The following is a 27,600-nucleotide window of genomic DNA, read 5'->3' on the forward strand; positions in this document are numbered from 1 at the left end:
TAGCTGTCACAACACTTCCAATATTACCAATTGTTTCTGAATAGAATATTCTCGACATATTATGCAGGCTCATCCAGAGTGTGCCCCAGAAATGATTTTGTTCTCCCCTCACCAGAAACAGACTTGCCTACTGAACAGATGGGGAGAGAGTAACTGTGATATCAAGACATATGGTTTTTAGAATGGACAAGCGAAGTAGCAATTCCAAATATTAGTACGGTTTTATATTTTCACAAATGTGACATAATAAATGTCAATAGGCAGAAAAAGCAGATAACATCTCCAATCTCCTCAAAGCCTTCTTAGATAAAATGACTTGATTAAAAATCCATTCGTTTACATTGCTAAAGCAAGCTGCACCATTAGCATTACTAATTGGGTAATGTAAAATAAATTAGCTTCGACTAATACAAATTGAATCATTCAGACATATGGAGCATTAAGTATATGCTAGATACTAAGTTGAATTTGTGGAATAGGACAGTAAATCACTGTCCTTGACTTTTAGGAATCAATAGTTTAACAAAAGGAGACAAATACACTGGCATTACAATGCCAGACCAAGGAAAGTAGGAGGTACTATGGAACCTAAGAAAGGGACTCCCATCACAATTTCATGTGGGCCATCTGATGATTACACAGAAGTAATGGCAACTCATCAAAAGATGAGCTAGTAATAGCAAGATAAAGAGCAAGTCAGTAGGAGACACTATTAGAGCACCATAGTTTACCTGTGTCAAAGATGAAGAAACACAAAAGGAGAATGTGAGCAGAATGTATTAGTCAGGGTTGTCCAGAGAAACAGAACCAAGAGTACGCTTATATCCATGCACAGAGTGAGGGGAGAGGGAGGGAAGGGATGGGACAGGAATGAGGAAAAGGAAATTTACATCAGTTCATGCTGAGACATGTAAAAACCTCCAGTTTACTAGCTGTGGCCCCAGTACGAACATGGCCTGACTTGACTATGCAGGACATCGATTTTCCAGGTGGGACCATTGGCAAGTAAGAACAGAACAGGACTAACAACGGGGTCAGCTGAAGTGGCAGCATTTGTACTGTGGGCAAGCATTCAGTTGTCCTTCCTCCAGGGGGACAACTACAGACACAGAATGCCCACAGAGCAGAGCTTCACTTGGTCCTCACAAAGTGTGTCCAAAAATAAACCTCCGCCCACATAAGCCACTTAGATTTGGGAGTTATTATTGAAGTGTAACCAAGAAAAATCTGTCTGATCAAACCCCACACAATCATGAGGCTTGAAACTATAAGAGACCTGGAACAATTACATCCATTGTGGATTTTTTTTCCTTATCCTTTGTTCCGACTTAAACGATAAGACCACGTGAAACTATGTACTTGCAAACCATACAGCTGACAAGGGTTTGATATTGAAGATCTAAGGAAGCCAAATAACAATATAAAAATCCAATTTAAAGATCGCAATAAAACTAAGCAGACAGTTCTTGAACAAATGGCCAACAGGTAACGATAAATGCCCAACATCACTAATCAATGAAATGCCAATAAAAATGACATTCAGATATCACCTTGTGCCACTTAGAACTGCTTCTATATGCAGATGAGGATGTGAAGAACAGAAACAATTAACACAGTGTCAGAATGTACATAATTGTAGCCATTATAGAAAACAATAGATGGCAAGTCCCCCAAAGATTTAACTCAAGGCACCAAAAGATTTAGTAATCCCATTACTGGGACTACAGCCAAATAAAATGAAGTAAGTATGCCAGAGAGACACGCACACTCTCATGCTATTTACAACAAACACAATAGGCAAGGCATTTAAAAGGTGAGTGTCCATCCACCAAATGGATAGGTAACGAAAATATTAAAGTCACAATGGAATATTAGTCACATAGGGGATGAAATCTTGTCATTTCCAATAGCATAAATGGAACAAGAGGACACCATAATAAGTAAAATAAGCCAGCACCAAAAGACACCGCGCAGGATCCCATTCATGTGTGAAACCTGAATAAATTGGTATCACAGAATTCAGGAGCAGAACAGTAATTGTCAGGGCAGGGAGAAGAGAGTGGACAAGAATAAGAAAAAGATTCTTTATCTTATTTTCTGAGACTTACACACGACATGGTTAGTTGGAATTTTTTGTTATTTATTCTTAGTGTTTTCTGGGTGTCCTGGTTCTGTATATTTGTGCCTACGACTCTAACCTGGAAAATTCTCAGCCGTCATAGCTTCCAATACCCCTTCTATTTCTTTGTATTACATGAATTTTAGTGCCATAACAATTAGATGTTTTTTTCCAATTTTTCTGTGTTTCAGGTATAGTTATTCCTCTACCATCATATTCTCAAGGTCAAAGTATCCTCATTCATAAACAGCGTGCTAATAAACCTAATAAAGGTTTTCTTGTGTTAAAATTCTTTTGATCTCTAATATTTTTTTTCATTCTGAGAATTTCCATTTCTGTTGGGTGCTTTCCAGCTGTTATTACATGACATCTGCTTATGCCATTGAAGTCCTTAACATAATTACTTATAAAGTGTTGTTCTAATTTTCCTTCAAATATTCTTATTTAATCGCAAACTCTTTTTGCATCTAACTATGCCATGAAAATTTTTTTGAAAGGTGGATATCATGTACTGATTAATAGTAATTGAGGCAAATAGATCTATGGTGACATAGGGTATGATTGGAAAGGGAAATAGATTTCTACATGGTCCCAATAATAGTCTTCAGGCATTTAGGGATCCCAATATTGTGAATTTTTCATTTTCCTTTCTCAATACAGGATAGCTAGAAAGAGATGAGATATTTCCTCTTCCCCAGTAGAAAGCTATGAAACTCAACTGGTTAGACCTCTGTAAAGTAGCATCTCCTGAAAACAGGTCTCTTAAAAAAACAGAATGCTTTGGAATATTTCAGAATGGGATGGATTTTCCTTAATGTCCACTGTGAAGATATGGTATAGACCCTAAAGTTAAAATTCACAAACCACAGGAGCCTCACCATGACTGGCTCCCAAGGGCCCAGGGGATTTTCAACTCCTAGAAGTTCTTCAGTTTGAGCATTCAATGACTCATCTTCTACAGTTTAGGAACCTTATCACTGGTCCTTGTGATATTTTGTGCTGTGAGAATTTGTGATTCCTTTTGTCTTCCTATCTTCAATTTGTGGGGAAGGAGTTGACTGGAGACCTCCCTTCCCTGGTGGTTCTAAGCATTGAACGTTTTGTTTGTTTGGCATTTTCCTTGTTGTCAGGATAGCATGTCAACTTGTAAGCTTGTTGCACCCCAGCCCAGAAACCAGACTGTTATTTTCAATCTAAATAATCCAGGAATGGAGTAACAAAATACACATGATGTTTTAAGATTCAAATTGGTAGCTATCACAAATACAAATATTAACAGAGAAACTAATCAGTTTCTAGAACTTCGTCTCCAACTTCCCAGTGACAACAGCTCTTACTCCATCACTGCTGCTTTGGTGAGTAGTTCTTCCCTGGTGCACCTTTTCCTCAAGACCCTGACACCTGTTCTCAACAAGGAAAAAGTTACTTAGTTTATATCCAGGCACACAAATATCCAGGACTCTTGGACACCATAATAACAGGCTCCCTTATAACTGGTAATTACTAGTCACAGATTCGAAGAGCTCCAACCCAATTACTTAGAAGTTCTGTACCTGGAACAGAAGCTGAGAACACAAGCTCTAGAGCCAGACTGCTTACGCTTAAATCCCATCTGTGCCACATATTAGTGACGGGGACAAATTCTTCAATGTCTATGTTTCTTAGATATGCTTCATAAAATGAGAATGATCATGGCATGGTGCCAAAGAATCTCTGAAAGATTATTTAGCATACACCAAGTTCCTAGAACAGTGCCCTGCACATGGTGTTACATAATGCAACTCTTATGAGATCTCTTCAATAGACAGAAACATGAGACTATGACGGACTGGCAAGGGGTTTCAGCAGTGTTTGAGATCTAATCTTTTAGCCTTTTGTTTACCAGGATGGAAAAAGGTCAATTACCTTTCCCCAAAGCAATCATATGTCATTAAAATGTTGAATTTCTATATGAACCAAGATATCAGAAGGGATTGAAAAGAGCTACATTTTTCTTTTTCCCATATGAATGGTGAACATTATTACAGACCAATCTCTTTTCAATTCTATTTCCGTTTACTCTAAATAAAATGTCAGGGGAAGCAGCCTCTGACTTTTTCCTTCTAACACACCATTACTGGAAAGCATGTGCTGATTACTCAACCATGAACCAAAGAAGCTGAATAATTTTGCACTGCAACACTCATGCTTCTTCCTTAGGGTTTAGGTTCTTTGTGTGGAAATGGCACTGAAATTAATCATGAGCCATTTTGTCTAGGCCCTGCAGCTTTTGTATTTATTCTGCCAAGTTATTCCCTTGTCCCTCAACAGGCATGTGCCTGCTATGTGCTATGATAGTCAGTTGGGCAGTATGTACATGGACCAGCAAGGATCAGGTTATATACGCGTTGGTGTCTAAGAGCCTATGTCATTTTCAATAGCTCCAACTGCCTTTAGCTCTCCCCTCGAAGCGACCATCACATTACACTGCATTGTGAATAAACAAGGCTGTTTTCAGTTTTACAATTTTGTAAATACATTGTTTGTAAATAAAATGTACTTTAACGTTCCCAACATTGGGTTTATCACATATGCTCACAACACGTGTATATGCATGCCCTATTTGGGAAGTGGAATAGAAGAGACCTGTTAAGGGAACGGTGTCTCACAATTGTGGAGGCTGAGCAGTCCTACACGTGCTGTCTGCAAGCTGGAATGCTGGGAGCACCATTCGGTTAAAATCCAAACACCTCAGAATCGGAAAAGCTACCAGTGAATTCTCACTGCTAACTCAGTGACTCAAGAACCTTGGGAATTACAGGTACAAATCCTGGACTCTAAGGGCTGGAAAACCTCAAGTCCTGAAAGCCAGAAGCAGGAGAAGAAGCGTGTCCAAGCTCCAAGGAAGAATGAGAAACGTTGCCTATCCAGAACCCCAGGCGGGTACATGATGCTGCTCACCTTTGGGCTCTTCCCCCACTCAGCCCAGTAACTCACATGCCGTTCTCCTCTGTAGGTATTCTCACTTAAATACACCCAGAATGCTTTGCCAATGCTCTAGGCATTCCCAATTCCAGCTAAGTGGACGTCTAAAATTATAGATCACATTGGAACATTTCCACATGGTAAACATGTAAAACAGTTATTAAATTTTTGCACATAAGTGAGAATTAATCAAACTAGGACATTCTTTAAACATTGCTAAATTTAAAAAAAAAAAAAGGTTTTGCAGTTAGGAAAATAAAATACAATGAAAGAAGAGATTGCTAAATTTTGTAGTTACTCTCATTAGCCACAGGGAGACACTGAGCATTTCTAGTTATTTGACAAAGTGAATTTATTAAATTTTAAATTAGAAGATTGCACAAGGTAATGGAAAGCCATTACTGCACTCTGAAGCTTTTAATCCCGACTCTATACCTCTTTTGTTACCTATTTCAGGAATTCCATGCCCAGATTAGTGATGTTAGAAGTGTTGAGTAAATGAAAATCAGGAACTATCTAAAATAGACAAGGGTAAGATTTCCTGATTTTAAGGTTTTATAACTAAACATTGAGAGGTCAAAGCAGCGCTATGCATAATTACATGTAGGTTTCTACCACACTTTTACATGATAGGGTCTTTATTCTGGAGCTTATGGTGGAAATGGAAATCTTTCATCTCAGATTTTGTGAGCCCCACATCCAACAATGTTTAATTACATCAACAAACTCAAAATTTTCTAAGTTTTTCCCCCTTTGGCTGGCTAAGAACAATTAGAACCAGTAAACAAAAATCTTAAGATACTTTACTTGCATTTATTTTGGTAATGTCTTAGAAAACAGCTTTCATATATTTCATAAGTACAATTCTAAGATAGCCTTACTTCTCTCCCTCAATCACCCCCTTTCCTTTTCCTAAGTATTTGTTGAAACAATTTCGGTTCACTCCAATCATACTTATGTACCACTAAACATAATATTCACCTAATGAAAAGTGGGAGGATTGTAGTTCAACAGAAGAGTCACATCAGAGAATACATTTGTCTTTTGGTGAATACCTTATTTCACTAAGCATAATGGTTGATAGCTGCATATATATTATATTGCAGCACAAAGGATTTCATTCTTTGTTATGGCTGAATAGTATCCCAAACACTCTGCATCACACTTTTCCCAGCTGATAATCACGGACCTCTGGGCAGAGTACTCATCTTTGCTAATAGGCATTCAGCTGCTAAAAGCATGGGCTACCAGTAATTTTAATATGCTGATTCCATGGGGGAGATGGGAGTAAATTGTTATAAGTAAGATGGTCAATTAATCTGGCAGGTCTCTTCAGATTAAGTAATTTCTATATTGTTATCCATACTGGCTGTACTCGCTTAGAATCTCACAAAAAGTAGAATAGAGTACCTTTCAGTTCAGTCTTCATTCATCAGCATTTGTTTTTTTTCTATGATCGCCATTCTAAGTAAGAAGAAACCTTTTTTATGTCCATTTTTTTGATAGCTAGTAACCCTGAGCAATTTATTTTTTCCTTTTTGGCCATCTGGATTCCATCCTTTGAAAAATACCTGTTTATGACCTTTCCCAATTTCTTGATTGGATTGGTTGGTGTTTTTTTTAATTCTTGTTGCAGAGTTTCTTGAGCTCATTTATAGATCATGGGTATTAATTCTTTATCCATTGCATTGTTTGCAAATATTTTTTCCCATTCCGTCACATTCTCACTTTGCTGTGCAGAAGTTTCTTAGCTTGATCTAATTCTACTTGCCTATTTTTGTTTTTAATAAATAATTGATAACCTTTGGAAACTTCATTTCCTTCCTGTAGTTTTCTTTCTTGTCTTTGAAATGGAGAAGTTAAATTAGATTAAATCTAAAGTCTTTTATTCCTTTAATTATCTATTGATTGTAAGATTGTGCCTTCAGAGTAAGTTTGAAAAAGCAATGATGTATGAATGGATAAGCAAAAGAAATTACATGATAGAAAATTATTCAGCCATTAAGAGGGGACAGATTCTGACATATCACAAAATGCATGAACTTTGAGGACATTTTAAAGTGGAACAATTTAGTTCCCAAACAGAACAAATAAAACCCTGTACTATTCCACTTACATGAGGTACCTAAACAGTCAAAGACAGCAGAATGGGAGTTACCATGGGCTAGGGAGGGGGTGCAAAGGAGAGTTACTCTTTACTGATTATAGGGTTTTAGTTTTGTGAGGTGCAATGACTTCACAGAAAACACATCAATGCATATATACCTAGCACTACTGAACTATGTTTGAGATTGTTAAAATTAGTTTGTTAGACTTATTTTATTACAATTAAAATCAGAAGTGTCACTTCTGATGAAGCTGCTGCTTTCAAAGTCCACACCCCTTTCAGAATGCTGACTCAAGTTCTGAACCTTGGCCTTCTGAACCAGCTTTGTGCTAACACACCTGAAAGGCAGCTAATGATCACTACACTTTCGACTTCTGAACACTCGAAGGATCCCAAGTAGAGTTCCCGGTTCCTGACTTTGGCCTGGCACAGCTCCTCCAGCTGCAGGCATTTGAGCATTGAGTCAGTGGATAGAGAAGATCTCTTCATCCATCCATCCATCCACCCAAATCCTCTCCCCCTCCTCCTCTCATTCTAATTCTGCCTTTCAAAAAAATTCTTTTAAAAGTAGTAACAAACTTTAAAAACAAAATTTTAAGCTGTCTGACAAGTATCAGATAACTGACAGAGAGGGGCAACAGACCAACTAGTGTCAACACCAGAGAGGACCTGAGCCCTGTGAGGAAACATTGAAACAATCCTGGCTCAGGACAGATACCCATGCAGAAACAAAGGCAGGAAGGTACAAAACATTTATCAAATAGTGAAAGCCTAAGAGAACAGTGATGAGGGCTCACTGGTCACCTGTGCATCAGTGCCCTGGTCTTCCATCCCACACTGAACTTTCCTTGCTTGACTAACACAAGGGATGAACTAAGGCATCAAAATTCAACTCCCATCTGGAGAAACCCTCAGAACAAAATCCCCCTAATTCTCCCTTCTGAAATGGAGTTATGGACATATATTTAAAGGATTATGTAGGTTTCCCACAGAGATGCAACCCTGTTCATGGACCATGAATTTCAGATCCTTAGCAGAAGTGATGAAAAATTCCCTCTGAAGGAAATCAAGGTTACTCTAGAATAAAGATAAATTTCTCAACTACCTATCCTGGAAGCAAACAAAGGCTTTCTCCCTTGTAAACAAAGTACCGTCCATCAACAGAAACAAAACAGTCTACAAGGTAGACACCATTTCTATTTTACATTTGAATTTTAAATAATTCTATGCATGTTAGGTTCATGAATATAAGGATATTGCAGGCATGAACTCTTCTTCCAAATTTAAAATTTTAGAAGAGCATAAACCATCTAAGATCCAGAATAGCATATGCTAAGACACATGGGGTCTGGCACTGTGCAGGTAAACCCACCATGTGTGATATCAACATTCTATATGGACACTGACTCAAGTTCCAGCTACTCCATTTCAAATCTTGTTCCCTACTAACTGACTGGCCAACTCAGATTTCGCAAAAGCTTGGCCCCCTGTTCCCCACGCAAGAGATTCAGATGAAGCTCTTAGCTGTTAGCTTCATCCTGGCCTAGTCCTTCCCCGTCTCCCTGCTCGCGTCCATCTCCGTCCCTGTCTCCCTGCCCGCATCTGACCCCGTCCCCGTCCGTGTCTGTCTTTCTCTTGTGTGTATGTGGTTCCACGTTAGAGAACTCTACCCTCTAACTTCAGACTGCAAAAAATTTTTAATCTGTTGATATAAAAAAATACATCATAGTAAAAAAAAACACCTCTAAATTCAGAAGCACAATCATGGAATTAGCCAGAATGAGATACTACTTATAGAGAATAAACTATTTGAATGGAAGTATATTTCTGATCAGAAGTCATGAAGCCAAAAAGAAGTAACATAAACATCTTCAAGAGTTTAAACATAAGACCTAATGACCCAAAAGTCTTCAGAGAAGACTTGGGGAAGTAGAGAAAATGTTTTGCAATGGTGTATTTCTGTATGTGCTTTGGTTATCAAACTGCTCACTTGTCAAAACATCAAATTAGAGTCATTTTTCGTCAAAGTAGTCAAGTCGTTGCTTGGGACACTAGCATTCCATATTGGAATGCCTGGTTTCGGTCTAATTCCAGTTCTCTTCCTGTTGACATGCACCCTAGGCACCAGGTGGTGATGACATGAGCACTTTCGTCCCCGTCATCCTTATAAAAACCTGGATGGAAGCCAAGCCTCCAAGCAGCTCTGGCTCTCGAAGGCATTTGGAATATCTTCCTCCATGTTTCTATTTGTCTTTCAAATAAAGATTTCAAAGGCAACTCATCTAATTGTGTAATTATAAAGAACAAGGTTATAGAAGTTATATCTTCATAATTTTCACCAAAAAAACCCAACAAGATGGAATGAAGACCAGAGAGCTAGCATAATGATTAACCCTGGGTGAACAAGCTCTGGGTCCTGGTCATGCTGTTGACTTGCATGTCAAGTACACAAGTATTCATTTTTGCAACTTGTTAATAAGCATATTTGTGGTTTATGCATTTTTAAAATTAGAAAGAGGCACCTAATGGGGCCAGCATTGGGGCATAGTGGATAATGCTGCCATCTGCAACACTACTTCCAAACAGGAACCAGCTTGAATTCTGGCTATCCAAGATTCAGATCCCAGTTCATGTGCCCAGGAAAGCACCAGAGGCTTGTCCAAGTCCTTGTTTACCTGCAACCATGCAGAAGATCCATATGAAGTTCCTAGATCCTGGCTTCCCACCCATCCAACTCCACACAATGAAGTTTCTGTCCCTGGAAATACTGTATTTCAAATAAAAAAATCTGTTTTTAAAAAGCCTGCTTTCTAAATGTCAGGATAAGTCTGAACTTCTCCAAATAGTCTCATATAATTAATCTTAATCCGTTACACAGAAGTATATATGTGTATATGTGAAGCAATCATATGGAATGCCAGCAACACAGATGGGGTCTTAAAACATCGAGCCATAAGGCCAGTCCCCTATCTGTCCATGGCTGATGCGGCCCCCTGTTAATGGCGTGGCAAAAGCAGTTGGAGCTAGTCCACATCCTTGCCTTTTATCCTCTAACTTGAGCAGATAAAACATGCTAGGAGACAAGGGAGGTGAGCTTTCATCCATGTAACCCAAAAGCTAGCAAGATCACTCTTGTTTCAACACCATCACTGAAGAACATGGAATATGGATCCAGATTAACAATTCAAAATCAACTACCATTAACAAGCTATGTGCGAATGAGTACTCCTCTAAGCTTGCTGCACCTAAATTTTCTTTATCTGTAGAATGGAAATAATGTATTATTTAAACATATGATCAAAACTATATAAACATACGATGTAAATTAGTATATGTGAAACTTGAAACTGTTCTGATGCCAAATACTATTTGATGATGTGTAAATCTTAGAACAGTGCTCACTTACATCAAATGCTATCTCAATGTTAGATATTATGAGGATTAATTTCAGGTTTGTTCTGTACAATAAAGATAAAGCAAGTCTTTCGGTCTAATCTGAATCAAAACTAGTGTGGCTTGGCCAACACTGGTTAAGAAAAACAAGGAGTTCTCTGAGTGACCCAAAATGACTCATGGAACTTATGGTTTTGAGGCCAAAAAACACATGTGTTGAGTCATGCCTACATTCTGATCTAGGTCCTATGGTTAGTCCTAAGCCTGCAACAGTGAACGTGGCAGAGGTCTTGCCCTCACAGAGCATACACGCTCACTAGTATAACTGCAGGTCCACCTGCTTTGCCTTAGCCCATAGAGAGCTGTAAAAAAAAAAAAAAAAGTAGATTGCAGTTAATCCATGATTTCTGAGAGAAATGTCTGCCTGTTATACAGTACCCCAATAATTTCACTCTGGTTTTTATTCAGCTTCTTAGGTCAACTGCTATTTGTTCCTGATCCTTATGCTGGTGTCTTACCTATCTAGCACCTCTTCTGCTAGGTCATTTAGATCTTCGCCTCTAGATTATATATAGAGAATTCAGGATTCATATTTTGAATCCTGAGTCCAATATCCAAGTATTGTGCGGCTGTGTTAATTTCCGATTGATACTACAACAAATTGCCGTAATGTGCCTTAACACATGAGTATAGTTTATGCTGGGCAGTCACAAGCACCTGCATTCTAAGATGTAGAGGTCATGGCTCCTTGTTCTGTCGAAGCCAACACAGCATTTTCCAACTTTACCGGATCTTACCATCCTTTCTGCCTCCCATGGAAATTGTAAGAAGTCCCTGTGGCAATATGGGATTTCAGATAAACCAGGCTGGTCTGCTTTGTTTAAAGCCAATTGATTGAAAGCTTGATTGCATCTCCTTTCTTCCCCTCGCCATGTAATACTAATATTAATCTGAAAAATAACAATCTTAGTGAGATTTGCTATTTTCATCTTAAAGTGTAAGTTACAATGCATCACCATAATGGTAAGTGGATTAGAACATTCAGAAACCCTGTGAAGTCCTTTGTCTAACACTCTGATCTTGTTCCCATCAGTGCCTGTGCATACCACTTTTCTCCTCACCAACATGATCTACTGCACACAGACCAATCCTATGTCTTCACAACATCAGACATGCCCTTTTGAGAACAGGTTCAAAGATAAAAGATGTAGAGGTACCAGGCTGTGACATTCATTTAAATACATGACTGCTTAGTAACATCAGCTTTGATGAAATCATTGCCTGAGAATAATTAACAGATCAAGGAAATGAAAAATGAAGGCCCTAAAATCTTTCCTATGCCAGAATTTTGCTAAGATGGTCATGATACCTTTTTTCTGTAGTCCCAAACTCTACAAGCACAAAATCTTTGATTTTAGAGTTATAATTTTTATCATTTATAATGTCCTCTGAAATGATTCCATCTTTGAGACCGTAAGTGTGAGGAAAACATCTTACTTCACGTTGGATTCTGTTTCTGCACACACCCACACAAGGTAGGGGAGAAGGTTACTGCTTATTTTTATTGACCTAATATTTTTAAAACAAATCCAGAAATGCATAGCATAGAAAACTTTCTACTGAAAACTGCATCTGACGTAACAATGACTACATAGAAGAACATGAAATGACAGCAGACAGAAAACCTCTTGTTCCTTTACAAATGGCTGTTGTGACATGGGATAGGAGGCGATTTGCAAACAGTTTGGGGTAGGTGTCTGTCATTCTTTATGACTATTGTCCTGAACATTCTATCAGTTTTCTAGCAGCTGAATCCCTCCATGTGTTTGCAAAATATGCTATCTCATGAGTCCTTGGGAAGACAAAAACCCATGTGTTTATTCACTGTCAGTCCTGCAGGACTCATACACCACAGGCCTTTGCAGTTATTTGCATGAGAATATGACCTGGACTCCATCAGTGAGAACACTTTCTCTCGCTCATTTATTAGAAATATCACAGTGCAGAATATATTCTGACAATGGGAACCGACAATGGTGGCATCCACCACCAGGTATCTGGGTCTGCAACAGATATATCCAATCTTCTAGAGCACACCCATCAGCAATGCGAGGTGTGCAAGACATCAGGGGTCCTCACTGGACCAGTGGGTGATGTGTGGACATTGTCTGGTGTGAAGCCCCAGGTCTTGCATCTCTTATCACGGAAATTTTTAGTTCCCCACTCTTGAGAATTCCATTGCTCCCTAAGTCAGTCATGGTAAATTTTTAGTAGTCGTGATTAAAATTCACAAACGTGTTTGAAAATGTTGTCTGAAGAAAGTGTCCTTTCTGTGATTGCATTGGCTTTTACTTTGAAAGAAAGATGTATAAATATGAAGTGAAGAATAAGAGAAACTGACTTAATAGTATGATGTATTTATATATAATTAAATATCTTCAATCATAGTCACTTAGCATGTCTTAGAATAACCTCATTCATTTGCATCTGCAAGTCTTTAGACAAGTATGACTGGACAACTAGCAATGCTGAGGAACTTACAGATCTCAACCAACAAGGGAATGTAACAAATTATGTAACTGGCTGCCAAGGTAAGGAAAGACACCAGGGGGATCTCCAGAAATTAAGATTTCTCCAGGATAATCAGTAAGAATTATATTTACCATGTACATTCATTAAAAACTACTGGAGAAACTGGATCAACAGGGTATGTATCCTTAGGCGTGTATTTACGGAACTCCAACCATCTGTCAAACTGCAGACAATGGAAAGTTAATGGCATGATCCCTTCTCAGTCTCAAGACCTGAAAATCAGGGATAGCAACATTGTAAACCCCAGTTCAAGGACATAAGAGACTGATGTTACAGCTTGGGAGGCAGATGGGAGGGATGGGATAGGTTCCTTTTGCTTCTTTCCATTTAGGTCTTCAATAGATGGAACGACAGTGGTCCACACACTGGAGAAGGTAACCTACTTGCCCGAGTCTATGATCTCTTCTGGAAACACCCCTAAAAATGCAAATACAATGCCTTATCATATATCCAGGAACACCCTGAACCAATCAGCTGATATTAACAAGTAAGTGTCTAAGTAAGGGTAATTTCTGCTTCTGCTAGCTTCAACTTTCATAAAGTTGAAATGTCAGAGCTAAAGACATTATATATTATCTATTTTACAAGTGGAAACCAAGGTTTAGAGAGTAAGATTCAGAATTTTAATAGCACTAGTAAGATACTTCCAAGGTAAAGAATTTAGTTTTTTCTATAGGCTATTTCTTTTGTCTATGTGGTTGGTATCCTGTATGTGAAATTCAATCAGACATTCCATTGAGCTACCCAGCAAATAAGCCTTATCTGCTGGTTGAACTGAGTGACTACATGACTAAGTCTGACAACGTAAGGAAACTCATAGTGAAAAAGGAACCTATTTGCTTTGTTACAGCTAACTTTGTAAAGCAATTACAACAGAGAAAGCCCAGTACAATCCTGCTTTGTAAGTTGATTAAGCCGTAAGAGAAGAATCCATCTCTAAAGTACAGAAAAAGTACCAGATTGGATGATCCAAAGTAAATCTTACTATGTGTACTCTACAGGTAAGTTAATCTGCAGATTAACTTTTCCAAAAGTAAGGCATTTATTTAGATTGTCAGGGAAAAATTAAGCCCTCTAAATAACACGGACCAGGTTCCTTTCACAGCAAGAAAATGACACGATCAACAAGATACCTGCAAGTATAAGTATAATTTTTCTTGGGGGTGGAATGAGAGAAGCAAACCAGAGTCAAGTCTAAGCACCAAAGTACATCTTCTCACAGGAAGCAATGCTAAGAGTTAAGTCAGGCTGGACAACTGAAATACATGAACACAGCCTGTTGCGGTAGGGAGGGAGTGTAGAGGCAATGATCTTACAATCATTTGCAGAAACACATGCAGCGGAGGCAAGGCTCATTTCATTTAGGCTGAGGCTCAACTGGCTCGCTGAGCAGGAGCAAACAGCAGCTGTGGAGTTTTCTCATTCCTTGGCACTGCTGTCAACCTGTGTGTGAACTTTTTCTAGGGTCACATGGGTGCCAGTACTGCCAGCATGATTCTATTTACATCTTCACATAAAGTCCTTCCCCATCAAAATTTAAGCATCGAGGACACCTACCCAAGTTTGAGGAGTTCAGAATTTTTCAAATCATTCCTCAGATACATTCATTGAAATGTTTTGGCCACTTCACAATACAACAGAGAATATGCCTCAGTTTCTGAACAGATAGCAGTTGGCCAAAGCAAGTTCAAAGCCAATTGCACCTGACCATTATACATGCTTATCTCAGTGCTCAGATGTAACTGGTACTATTGATTCTCTATTGCCCTTCCTCACTGATCTGAAAACCTGTACCTAAGACTGGCATCTAAGTATTAAAGAACTTCAAAAAGTTCATGCAGAAATGGGAACAGCATTTTGGCCTAAAAAAAAAAAAATGAAACTTGTACATGTGAAAAAGCAAAGGTATTCACTCATTGAAATGCACAGTAACAGAGAAAAAGATCTTCTACTAGCTGTAACACTTCAAGTGCCCCCAACAGCCAACACTGGGCCAGCCTGAAGTCAGGAGCCAGGAATCCCATCTGAGCCATTCATACAGCTGGAAGGAAAGCAGTACTGGAGCCATCCTCTGCTACACCTCCCATGTGCTTTAGCAAGGAGCTAGATGGGAAACAGAGGATGAGGCACGCTATGATATGGGATACATGAATTTCAAACAGCTAAACTTGCTGCGCAACAATACATGACTCCAGACTTTCATTATATCTGTTTTCCGTGAGTTTTCTGAAATGCTCGTAACTGAAGCCGTTCTCAAATTGAGCAGGGCACACCAAATGCTCCAGAGAACTGCCATCCCCTACCTCTTGGTTGGGAAACATTGAGGTATACTCCATATTACCTTAAAGTCACATCAAAGTTGGGTTCAAGAGCCAATTACAATGCTTCCTGATAATGCTCCTTTCCAATCTCAGCACTGTACTCATTTCCTAATGCTTTGGGGGATCATCTTACAAATACGCAATCTGTATTTTCTTGTTCTAGGATCCATTCTGGGCAAATCAAACTCAGATGAAATTTGTTCCCCAGCCATTGAAGTCCTTCTGCTGATTTTGCCTTCCTGTGTTTATACTTTGGATTTCACTTCCACCAGAGGTAGTGACCCATTCATTCCATTATTCCTTTACTGCATTTCCAGAAAAAGAAATTAGGTGAGCCAAAGGTGATTTCAGCGCCATGAAGACCATTTTGTGCCTCTCTTAAAACATACTAGGGGGTGGTTTCAAGTGGAATGGGACATGGTTGGGCATTTTAGGCAAATGACTAAGTATAATTTATCTTACAATACTGATTCTAACCACCCTAAGGACAATAGAAATGAAACTAAACAAGTTGAATTATGGGACAAAATCAGGACAGATTGCAGAAATAGGGGCTCTGGTCAGAACAGCTGCCACAGGAAGTTCAGGCTACTTGATTTGATAACAGGATGGACTGTGCCTGTGAACTTGTCCATAGACTGTGGCACAGGAGACCAAGGCCCAACTCTGCAACGCTCTGCAGATGGACAATGGACCAATGTCACACACTATGTGCTTTAAAGACATCCTTGTGTCACACACTGACTTCTATGTACTTGGCTCATGCTCTTGCTTCTTGATCAAAGCACTGGCTGGCTAGCATGAATATGGGACAGATGTGATTGCACTTCCCAAACAACTCCAAAGTTTAGTCAGCAAGTTTTCTGGCTCAATCTCCCTGCCTTTCCTCTGGCTGTCTACTTTCATAATCTTCATGTCTGTCCCACTTTCTCAATTGCACATTATCTCTCTTCAGGTCTGTTCATGCTATGTGGGTTGTGGCCATAGCTAAGAAAAGATACTTTAAAACCTTTTAAACTGAAAAAAAAAAAAATCCATTAGAAACATAAGGCTAGGAGTGGGTATTGAAACTAGTAGCTATCATATGTAAAATGCAAAAGTGCTATGTCAGTGCGTATGACTTCAGTTCAGTGTCGCAGGTCCTGGCTCTGGCTTTCCATCAGTGCAGCCTCCAACAACAGCAAACAGTTCACTTCAACGAGGCTTCTGGCACCTGAGTGGATCAAGTTCCCCGATAGAGCCTGGCCCTGCCCCAGTCATTGTGAGCGTTCAGGTAATCACCCAGCAGTGAGCTGACCTCTATCCCTTCCCTGCCTCATCTCTCTACCTCATAAATAATTTTAAAACAATTGGAGAAACACATTCTACCCTCTTTTCACATAGTCATAACATCCCGCGATACAGACCACAGTTTAATTTGATGTGAATAAGGTTTCCCTCACGACAAGATGTGGGAAAATAGTCCAGAATATATCCCCTTACAGGTATGCTTTCCAACTCATCTGCCAATTTCCTGCAGAATCACAAAGCTTCAAGTTACCCAAATCAACCTGGGTCCAGGTGAGCAAGGTTGCCGTCTTCAAAGCTTACCAACTGACTTTAATCTCATCATTTCCAATTTATCCTAGAACTCATCCCTACGAGTTATGTTTCTTCAGAGAGAAATATTACTTTATTCCTTTCTATACTTTAGAATTCCTCCCCAACTCTCCTGTATGAGCACAGGCGATATTACAGGTTCAACTTTCAGGAAGATCAATGCAAATATTGCTGAAGGCTTTAGAAAATCTAAATACGTTTTATTCGCATCTTCCCTTTTTATCTACATGCATATTTATTTCCTTGTGGAATTCCAGAAGATTAAAAGGCAGTCACAATTTAAGGGGAAAAAAACTGTGGAGCTGAATAAAGAGAACTGGTTCTCCAGAGTTTGCACTCAAGTGAAATAAATTATGTACAAAGTTACTATGGCTTGTTCCCAACAACTTTGGACACTCTGCCAGAGCCAAAACTGAGTTTGAACATACTAAACAAGAAAATAGTTTGAGAAAAAAAACAGCAAAGAACCAAGTGAGTATGTTACACGAACAGGAAACCTCTGTGTCTCTCCTGTAAAAATGTCTAAGAAAATTTTAGATATTTCAAAAAATTTAGATTAAAAATATGTATCATGTACAATTCCTATCTGCAATTCAAATACGACTGTTTATATTATCCTCTACTTTGTGAGAATAACATTCTTTGAATGTGTAATATTGGATTATAAAATGTATTGCAAAAGTTTTCCGGAAGATGAATAGAAACTTTACATATTACCAGAAAACAATCCAAGTAGTTGACCTTCCATGTCATCAGAAACAGTTTCTAAGTAGTTAATAATTGTTATAAAGCATTGTAAGTGTTAGCTCATTGGCCCTTTATACAGCTGAAGTCTCCCATGGCAAACGTACTGAACATTAAAATAAAGCAGGATCCATACTCTTGAGTAAAATTCACCTTTGGGCAAGAAACATCAGGACAAAATTAAAATCTCAGAAGCTCTTTATCCAGTTACTTAAATGCAGTCCAGAGGGTTTCCAGTCCGATTTAATCAATGCCTATGAAAAGTTAACATGTTTCCTAATTAATAGCCAAGTCTAATCACTCATAATGCATTTGCAACATTTTTACTGAGGATTTCCAAGGGCATGAAATCAAACAATCCGCATGCTATATTAAATTGCTTGATAGTATCTTTACACAGGAGAATGAGATTATCCCACAAGACAATCTATAAGGTCAAAAAGTTACAGCAGATTTTCCTCATCAGGTAAAGTCACTGTCTTTGCTCAGTTTGTTCATTCTGACAATTCAGTTTGACAGAAGTCCACTATGAGTTCATGCCAATCAATACGAACATAATAACTGTCCTACAGACTCAATCCTAGGCAACATTAGGACTTGCACACAGTGGATACTCAAAATATATTCATTTGAATGTGACAAAATAGTGAATCATTGCAGAAGGCACACATTTCATGCTATTTGTCAGATGCCAGTTGGTCTCCAATGATGGCCCCAGAGCAGCAGCATCAGCAACTCAGAGCTTGTCAGGTATGCCATTTCTCAGATGCTGCCTCACACCTGAATTGAACCTGAAACTGTGGGCGAGACCAAGCAAGTGGTGTTGTAATAAGCCCTTCAGGTGACTGAGGTGCACTGGAGTTTGAGAACCACCAACATGAGAACACCGACGGTCATTGTTCTGCAGAAGCAAATAAGACAACTGAGCCCAGGTGAGAAGGAACTGCTTGAGCAGCAGGTAGCAGAGTCTGGATGTGCATTCCCACAAACATCTAAAATGATCACACACTTCGATTTGTATCATATCATTATGATGAAACATATGCACACCTGTTTTGTATGATTTTTTCATGGTGTCACTTAAATGTAAAAACCAAAGGTATAGTTTGCTCTAGAAAGATAAACACATACTAGTACATGCAACTTCTGAGATGGGGAACCAAGTGGAACATGGAAGGGACTTTGGAGCCTGGTTGAAACTGGCTTAATACAGGCTCGTGACAGTGAGACCATACATCTGATCCTCCTCGTGGGGGGAGAATGGGACGCCACACGTGTTCCAAGCAGATGTACTGTGGGTTCTGTGAACCATCCAGTCCTGAAGACACCCTACTGTCTGGCCTTGTGTCTGTCCTAACGCTTGCTTGTTGATAGTGGAAGCCCAGACTAGAGAGAACATCACTGTACCAAGGAGGGTGCCAGATCTTCACATCACTGCCTTGAGAATCAGTCAGACCAAGGGCGGGGTGAAACTCAAACTGTACGTCAAGTTCCTGAACACTAACAGTTTTTTGCTAGCACAACTTAGTCTAGAAAAGTAGCTACACACACTTTAGAAATGAAGAAATAGGCCTGGCACAATGGCCTAGTGGCCAAAACCTCACTTTACATCCACCAGGATCCAATGTGGCACTAATTCATGTCCCAGCTGCTCCACTTCTCATCTAGCTCCCTGCTTCTGGCTTTTGCGGTCACTTGGAGAGTGAACTAGCAGATGGAGGATGTTCTGTCTCCTGTAAATTTCACTTTCCAATAGAAATAAGTCTAGGAAGGAAGAGATGAAGGAGGAAGGAAAGAAGGAGGAAAAGAGGGAGAAAAGAAAAAAAAAAGAACCAAAAGGTAACAGTTCCAATGGTCACCAAAGTGACTCACTTGTGACAAACTGGAATCCTGCTGCTCAGGAGGGGGAGAAACTCCCTGGTTATTCCCTGCAAGTATGAAAGAAATAAAGGGGGATACTGAATATTAATGAATGCAATCTAAATCTATTGATTCCCCCAAGGATTGGTGGCCATGAACCATCATCAATTCCAGTTGACCTGAGCAAGCTTTTAGGAAAGAATTCTATTCCCTCTTTGGTCCCTTTTATTCCCTTCGGTTCAGAACAGAAACCCAAGATAAACCAGGTAACAACAACAACAAAAAAATTTTTCATTTGGCTATTTGTTTTTACAGCATTTACCTCACTTTCTGCTGGAAATGGTTTGATTTGTTGAATTCTTAGTTGGCCATTAAGCCTTTGACTATAATATAAACTAAAAATGCTCTATCAATAAAGTAAGCTGTTGGGTTTTTAAAACAGGAATGTTTTGGCTTCTGTGCTTGAGAAATTTATGAACAAAACCAGCATTAGGCTTGACTGCCGTTCCAGGAACTTGGAGGTGGTGTTAGTATTATATCTCTTGATCATATACTTCCGTTTTTAATTCTTAGCTCTACATTCCAGAAAACAGTTTCTTTGTGGTCGACAAAATGTCCATGCCAGGCTCTTGCCTACCTTTGTTCAGCAACTTCAAAGGAAAAATTTCTCCTTGTAACACCATCCCCAGGAAAGACTTACTGCTCTGCCTGAGTAAGACGGTCACACATCCATCTCTGAGCCAATCACTTCGTTCACTCGAATGGACTAGCCCGATTAATCCAACTGAGGAAGATAGACTGCAGGGATGCAGTGATGGGCAGCTCTCCCAACAGCACAATGAGTGCAGAAGATACTTCCCCAGTCCTTCATTTAGAAAAAAAAAGTCAGACAAAGGTAACTATAAAATCCTACTGAGAATGGACTTGAGCTGGGTAACAATAGATGGAATTGAAAAGCTAGTATGAAGCCAAGAGAAGGAAAATTGTATATTCAGTGAGGAAATCAGAGGGGAGGCCAGTCCTGTTGTTCATTGTTATCAGGGCCACATGCATTTTGCTCAGCACCCATGTGTCTTCCACAGCCCAACCATCTTTATCCGCCCCGAACCAACATGCGTACTATGTTTGTAAAACTTCTTATCTTGATTTACATCAGTGAACCTTTTAAGATTTGTTTTTATTATTTTTTTATTGGAAAGGCAGATATACAGAGAGGAGAGACAGAGAGGAAGATCTTCCGTCCACTGATTCACTCCCCAAGTGAATGCAACGGCCGATGCTATGCCAGTCTGAAGCCAGGAGCCTCTTCCGGGTCTCCCACTCGGGTGCAGGGTCCCAAAGCTTTGGGCCGTCCTCCACTGCTTTCCCAGGCCACAAGCAGGGAGCTGGAAGGGAAGCGGGGCCGCCGGAATAGAACCTGCGCCCATATGGCATTCCGGGTGTGCAAGGTGAGGACCTTAACCACTGCGCCACCGCGCCAGGCCCCATCAGTGAACCTTTATATCTGGGCATTCCTTTATGTCCATCTTCCTAGCAAGCCAAGATAACCAGGGTCTTTTCCCCTAAACTTATTTTCTATCCAAGCTGCCAGTGTACCTGAAGTCTCTAACAAGCTGGAGGGTAATAAAAAGGAAAAAATGTCTCCTCCTCACATGTCAGGGACCAGGAGCAGAATCTTGTATCTGAGGACATCAGCTGCACAGCAAATGACTAGTATCATAAAGAAGGACTGGGCATTTAAAGTTAGTTTTCAGGGCCCAGAGCGGTAGCCTGGTGGCTGGGGTCCTCACCTTGCATGCACAGGGATCCCACGCGGGTGCTGGTTCTGATCCCAGAAGCCCCACTTCCCATCTGGTCCCCTTTTTGTGACCCTGGAGGGCAGTTGGGGATGGCCCGGGGCCTTGGAACCCTGCACTTGTGCGGAAGGCCCAGGAAAGGCTCCTGGCTACAAATTCAAAAATCTTATGGCTTTCAGTAACAGTATAATAACACTTAATCGAGGGCCGAGCCACATGGCCTAGCAGCTAAAGTCCTCGCCTTGAACATGCTGGGATCCCATATGGGTGCCTGTTCTAATCCCAGCAGCTCTACTTCCCATCCAGCTCCCTGCTTGTGGCCTGGGAAAGCAGTCAAGGACGGCCCAAAGCTTTGGGACCCTGTACCCATGTGGGAGACCTAGAAGAGGTTCCTGGTTCCCGGCTTCAGATCTGGGCAGTACTGGTGATGCAGCTCACTTGTGGATTGAATCATCGGACGGAAGATCTTCCTCCCTATCTCTCCTCCTCTCTCTATATCTGACTTTGTCATAAAAGTTAATAAATCTTAAAAAAAAAAATCAAAAGAAGGGACAACTTCTCAGAGCAAGAATTAGAAAGGCTTGAACCAAAAGTCAGTGGAACTTAAGAAATGCAGAAAGAGGGCAAAGTTTATTTTCTCATATTTTCTATTTGCTTTAACCCGGTTTATTGAGGAAAAAGTGGAATTTCTTGAACAACTGCTTACATAATTTATTGTTCGCCACGCAAATTTGTGACTTTACTAATTTTACAACTGCAGTCCATACAAAGTTCTTTCAATATCAAGAATTCAATTTTTAATTTTTTGCTTGTTTCACACAACTAAAATGAAAACAGTAATTCAATGTTTAATTAATAACAAGTACTTAAGGAGGCAGTAGCTAAGCCAGAAATCGCCACAGCTCAGATTCAGGATTTCAAAATTGATGTATTTCATAATCTTTGACCACTGTAACTGCCTTATCTATCAGTTCTGATAAAATTGCAAACTGGACATTCATTAAAGTTTCTTGGTTCACTACTTTTTAAAAGCTTAAAGAAAACGCATGGTGAGAAAAAAAAAATGACCCAATATGGATAAACTTTGAGCTTTAAAAAAATCAGTCACAACATTTATTTAACAGTTCTGCTCTAAAGTAACATGCATTCAGTGCACTGCACGATGCAAAGTCCTGTGGCAAAAACAAGGTTAACTGTGCAACACTGAAAACGTCAGCACACGCAAAGCTGAACCATCAAAAACAGGGTCTTCTTAGTTCATGGGAAACTTACGCTACAACAATGCTTATGCGGATCTCAACAGCTTTTGCACCAAAATAAGCTCACCTTAAGGAATTATGTTTCCATGACCCTGTCCAAGCACCCACATACTAATTGCTACCATGTACCTCAAACATAAAACTTCTCCTTTATTCAAGGGAATACAAGTTGTGAGTTACGGTGAAGTCACAGAAGGGGAGTTGCCTGGATAAACACAGTTCTAAGAGTAGATGGAGCCACACAGTGAACAGACCCAGGGCATGTCTGAGTAGTGTGTTTTCCATATTTGCTTATTAGCTCTCTCCAACAAAACACTATGTAAACTACAACATCTGCATTATGCTCTCACTGTAGCCTAAAATACCAACCAGATTGCCACAAACTCTGATATCGGTTGTCAAAGGGATTTGTGTTTTGAAAGTTATTTTAAATGGAATTAACATCCAACAGAATCCCTCAAGCAGAGAGGGGGAAAAAAGGACCAGACCAAACAGCTTAATATCACCATCACTCCCAGAGGTCAGCCCTGTGTTCATTAAGATGCGCTTAGTTCTAGTTTCACATCTGGAATCATGGGGCTTGGAAGGTAAAGTATCTGAGGCTTGGTGAGAATTTTAACATAAGGTGGAACAAAGAAAATTACAGAAGGACCAAGTTTTCAGCTCACTCAAGCTCAGACTCAGGCAGTTCCCAGGCTTTCAAGGGCTTTGCATAGGATTTACCACAATCTGCCTGCTCACACTAGGATCGTTTATGAATGGACGAGCCCTCCACGAAACAGGAACTTCATCTCACTGGTCTGCGTGGTTAGTAGTATTAAGCACAAACCTTTATGTAGACACTCAAACAGCTGAACAGAAATAAATGCACAAGATGGGTTCATCTGTTGGCTCAGGTGGAAAATTCCACGCAAACTGCTCAGAAACAGAAAATGAAAAGGAGACCGCTATTTACTCATTCAGATTCTCCAGAATTTGCTGAAATCAGTTATTTCCTCTGTTCCCAGCCTTCTGCTCTCCATCACATCCACCAAAACATTCACTTAGCTGCCTGATCTCCCACCTGCAAATGAGAATTCCTACACTTCCTGCTCACTTAGCATCAAATGAGCCTAGATACACATGCTTCCCAAGGGCTTTTCTGTCTCCCGTCAATGGCGGGGGACCTAGAAGAGTAGGGTGTTAAACTGTTCCCTTTAAATTCATTCACAGTTTGAGATACCAGCGGTGGTCTTGGAAGCTCTTCCCTGAAAGAGTTAAAGTGGCTCCTTTCAAACATCATCCTGGAGGAGCAGATGGCACATTTTCCATCCTAGAAGATGTTGCTCTCGCTTGGACCTAAATTCCCTCCCTCCACCTGGCGTCCCAGACAGTTGTGTCAGCTCCATCTGTCCACCTTGAATTCATCAGGCAAATGCTCCATTTCCTTAATTGAGGTTAAACTAACCCAAGTAATCAAAGACAGGTATAGAATGTTCCCTGTCATTACCTTGCCGTGTGTGTGAACACGCACACGCGTGTGTATGTGTAACAGGAACTAATCCTGCAGTCAAACCCATTGTAATACATGAAAACCTTAGCACAATGACTGAAGACACAGGTAAAAGTGACAGGTGCAATCTTAAATGACTGCAGATTCTTTAAAGTGAATTTCTTTAGGAAGCTTCTACTCACACTCGGGAACTTTTGGAAGTTATCAGATGTTCCACAACAACCACATCAAATCTTGCCCTGTGGAGTCCCAAGCCATCCTCAACCATGCCAATTTTAGCAAAAATCAATGGTCTGCCTGTCCCAGGAAAGCATCTCAGGGTCCTGCTGCCTCTGAATTCCTTCTGCAGCGTGGTAATGCTGACCTACAGCTCCACCAGCCCTGCCTTCACGGATCAAAGGTCCTATCTGCCAAGCGTTGATCGGCACGTGAGAAAAGCACTGGAATCTGAGACTGACAATGGCCTCATCTCATGATGGCAGCAGTTTGGCGGATATATAATAGATATCCACTAACTGCACTGTTGTGCCTTGTGTAAGAATTTAAGAATGCAATTAATGTTGCCACTTAAGCATAAAATTGAAACGAGAACAAGCATGTTGTGGAAAACCAAGTACCAGTGTGCAGCTGGATGAGGTCTTGGCAGGAAAGAACAAAACAGATCTATCCTAAGGGTGTGATTTCCTTATCATCTACCGAAAGCTCAGCAGTGAATACCAAGAACTATCCCTCCTGCTATTCATTTGACCAGGAGCAGAGACAGAGCAGCAGGTTCCAGACAGGCGGTGTAGGAACAGGGTCGATTTCACATCCGAGTCCACCCCCTACAGCTCTATTGGACGCAGTTTTGTTTAAGGAGGCAAGGGCTGTGAAAGTACTGCACGTGCACTGAGCTGGGAGTGAACTCATTTCTGACTCTGAACTGCAACCACATGGCATCCTACAGATAGGTCCAGGTAGCGCTCAGAGCTGACCGCCAGCAAGTCAAGAACTCTAATAGTGGTGCATCAGGCACCATTCGCATGGCGTGGCAGAGAATTTAAGATTGCAAGGACAACAGTAAGCTGCACATGTGCCGAGCTCTGCAAGAACTCGCTGAGCTCAGTGCATTGCACTGTTCCACAGGAAAATATTGACTATGGCATCATACGGGTCAAAATATTGACTATGGCATCATACGGGTCTGGGTCCATGTGGCACCCAGACCTAACATCCAAGAGGTTCCAGCAAGATCAACACCAACAACAACCTAGCTATATAGGACACCTGGAGTCTCACTAATCCTGGGACCTGCTCCAAACGAAAGTGAAAAAAACGTTGTACAGACAATGGTGCAGCCTCAGCACAGTATCACAGGAGGTAGAGACTGGTGAGCCAGGAGCTGGGGCTATGAAGATCATGGCGGAAATCTAACATAAGAACCCAGACCTGGAACTCGCGTCTGTGTTCTCTATGTGATTTTGAGAGTAAGTAAATTGACTTCCTAATTACAATTTGATTTCAGAATGAGTTCCTACTCTACCAGCTTATATTGAACGCCAGCTAACGGCTGCTAGAAGCCAAATGAAACAGGACCTAGAATTTAAATTTTTTCTATAAATGGCTCATCCATAAGTTGTCAAAGTTGATTTATTCTGCCTCTTGAATAAGATCTAATATAATCTAAATTGTATATAGATTCAGATATAGTATCATGTGTAACACATCTGGCAACAGTATTGCTATAGAGTCATAACAGGGAATCATAAAAATACTGTATTTGATAGCATAACCACAAAAATGTGAAGTAAAAATGGTGTCAGAACCAAAATAGACCATTTCTATCACAACTGGAGAGTTCAACACACTCTTCAGTCAATGATAAAAACTAAGACAATAAAGAATTAAACTGACAAATTTACCTGACAATTACGGAACAGTACACTCAAGCACTACGGAATGTATTTTTGTTGTCCTGTGGCAAACTTCTGTCTGAATTCCAAAGACTTTCCTGAGTTTCAATCTTAGGCAAATCACTCTGCTTGCATAAACTTCAGCTTCTTCTAATAGGAAACAGAGTAATACTTGCCTGACAGAATCCCTGGGGAAGTTAACTGAATATTAACTACCAACACTACAAAAATAAAATACACCATGTAGACACTAACATGTAATACAGCATCAATAATGTCTAACTAAGGGTTGCTTAGAGACTGAAAGAGTAAGCTTGGGAACTTATTTCTGTGCTCATGTTGGGATAGTACCATTACTTAACCAAGAGGCTAAGTTTAAGGAGTGCGTAGCATGGGGACGGAAATGACTAACAGATGGGTGATGAAGCATACACAGGGCGTAAGTTACCATTTTCTTACGTATATTTGCATCTATGAAACAATTAGATAATACTTGAGGTTCATTCTTATTTTCGCCAGTTAATGTCTACTCAATTACCAACATAACTAAGTGGAATCAAGGCTAAGAAGTAGACATTGCTCAAAGCTCCAAAATCATTCAACTTACTCTACTTAGAAAGCAAAAGATTCAAATGTTTTGATTATTGAGCATCCATACGTGATACAAAACTGTAGCCTAAGAGATGTCCTAGAATAGTGGCATAGGTAGCAGTTGAAGAAGCAGAGGCAAAAATGATGAATCAGGATTTACTTAGGGTATCTGGACACCAGTAAGCCCAGAGCAGTAGCAGAATCATAAAAGGCATCAGAAAATGCAGCAGAAAATGTTCGAGTATTTGTGGTATAATTAAAACTTGGTCAACTTGCTCTTTCCTAGGAGTCAATGTTCCAGCCAAGTTGGGATAGAATATTTTCCCCTACTTTCATTACTGTAAAATTATGTTGCTTCCTGAGAAAACATTAAGACAAATTCAATCTTATAAGACATATGCTAGACTAGGAGGCTGTGAGACGTACTTGACATATTCAGAACTCCCGTGATTTTCCCAATTTTCTACAAGCTTCATGTATTCTCAGATCTCACCTAGTCAATTTATTGGGTAGTTTAAGCAAATTTTATTGTCTTAGTCCACTTTTTATTTGATCGAATACTATTGACCAGGTATATTAATAAAGAAAAAAATTTGACTCATAATTTTGGAGGCTGGCAAGTCCAAGGACATGACACTAGCTTCTGGCATGCTGTATCATAAAATGACAAGAAAATCTAGCAAGAGATGGGGCAAAAGCAACCGTCTTTCCTAACTCTTTCATTATATTTATCCCACTTCATGAAAAAAAAAAAATCACCCAATATGAAGGGTCCAACATCACAATCCAAGTACCTTCTCAAAGGCCTCATTTTGCAAAATGGCCACAATTTGTAAGTTTCTAGTTACACATTCTAATCACAGCATTTAAA

Source organism: Ochotona curzoniae, unplaced genomic scaffold, assembly GCF_017591425.1.
Source record: "Ochotona curzoniae isolate NIBS_2020 unplaced genomic scaffold, NIBS_Ocur_1.0 contig_43, whole genome shotgun sequence".
NCBI lineage: Eukaryota > Metazoa > Chordata > Mammalia > Lagomorpha > Ochotonidae > Ochotona > Ochotona curzoniae.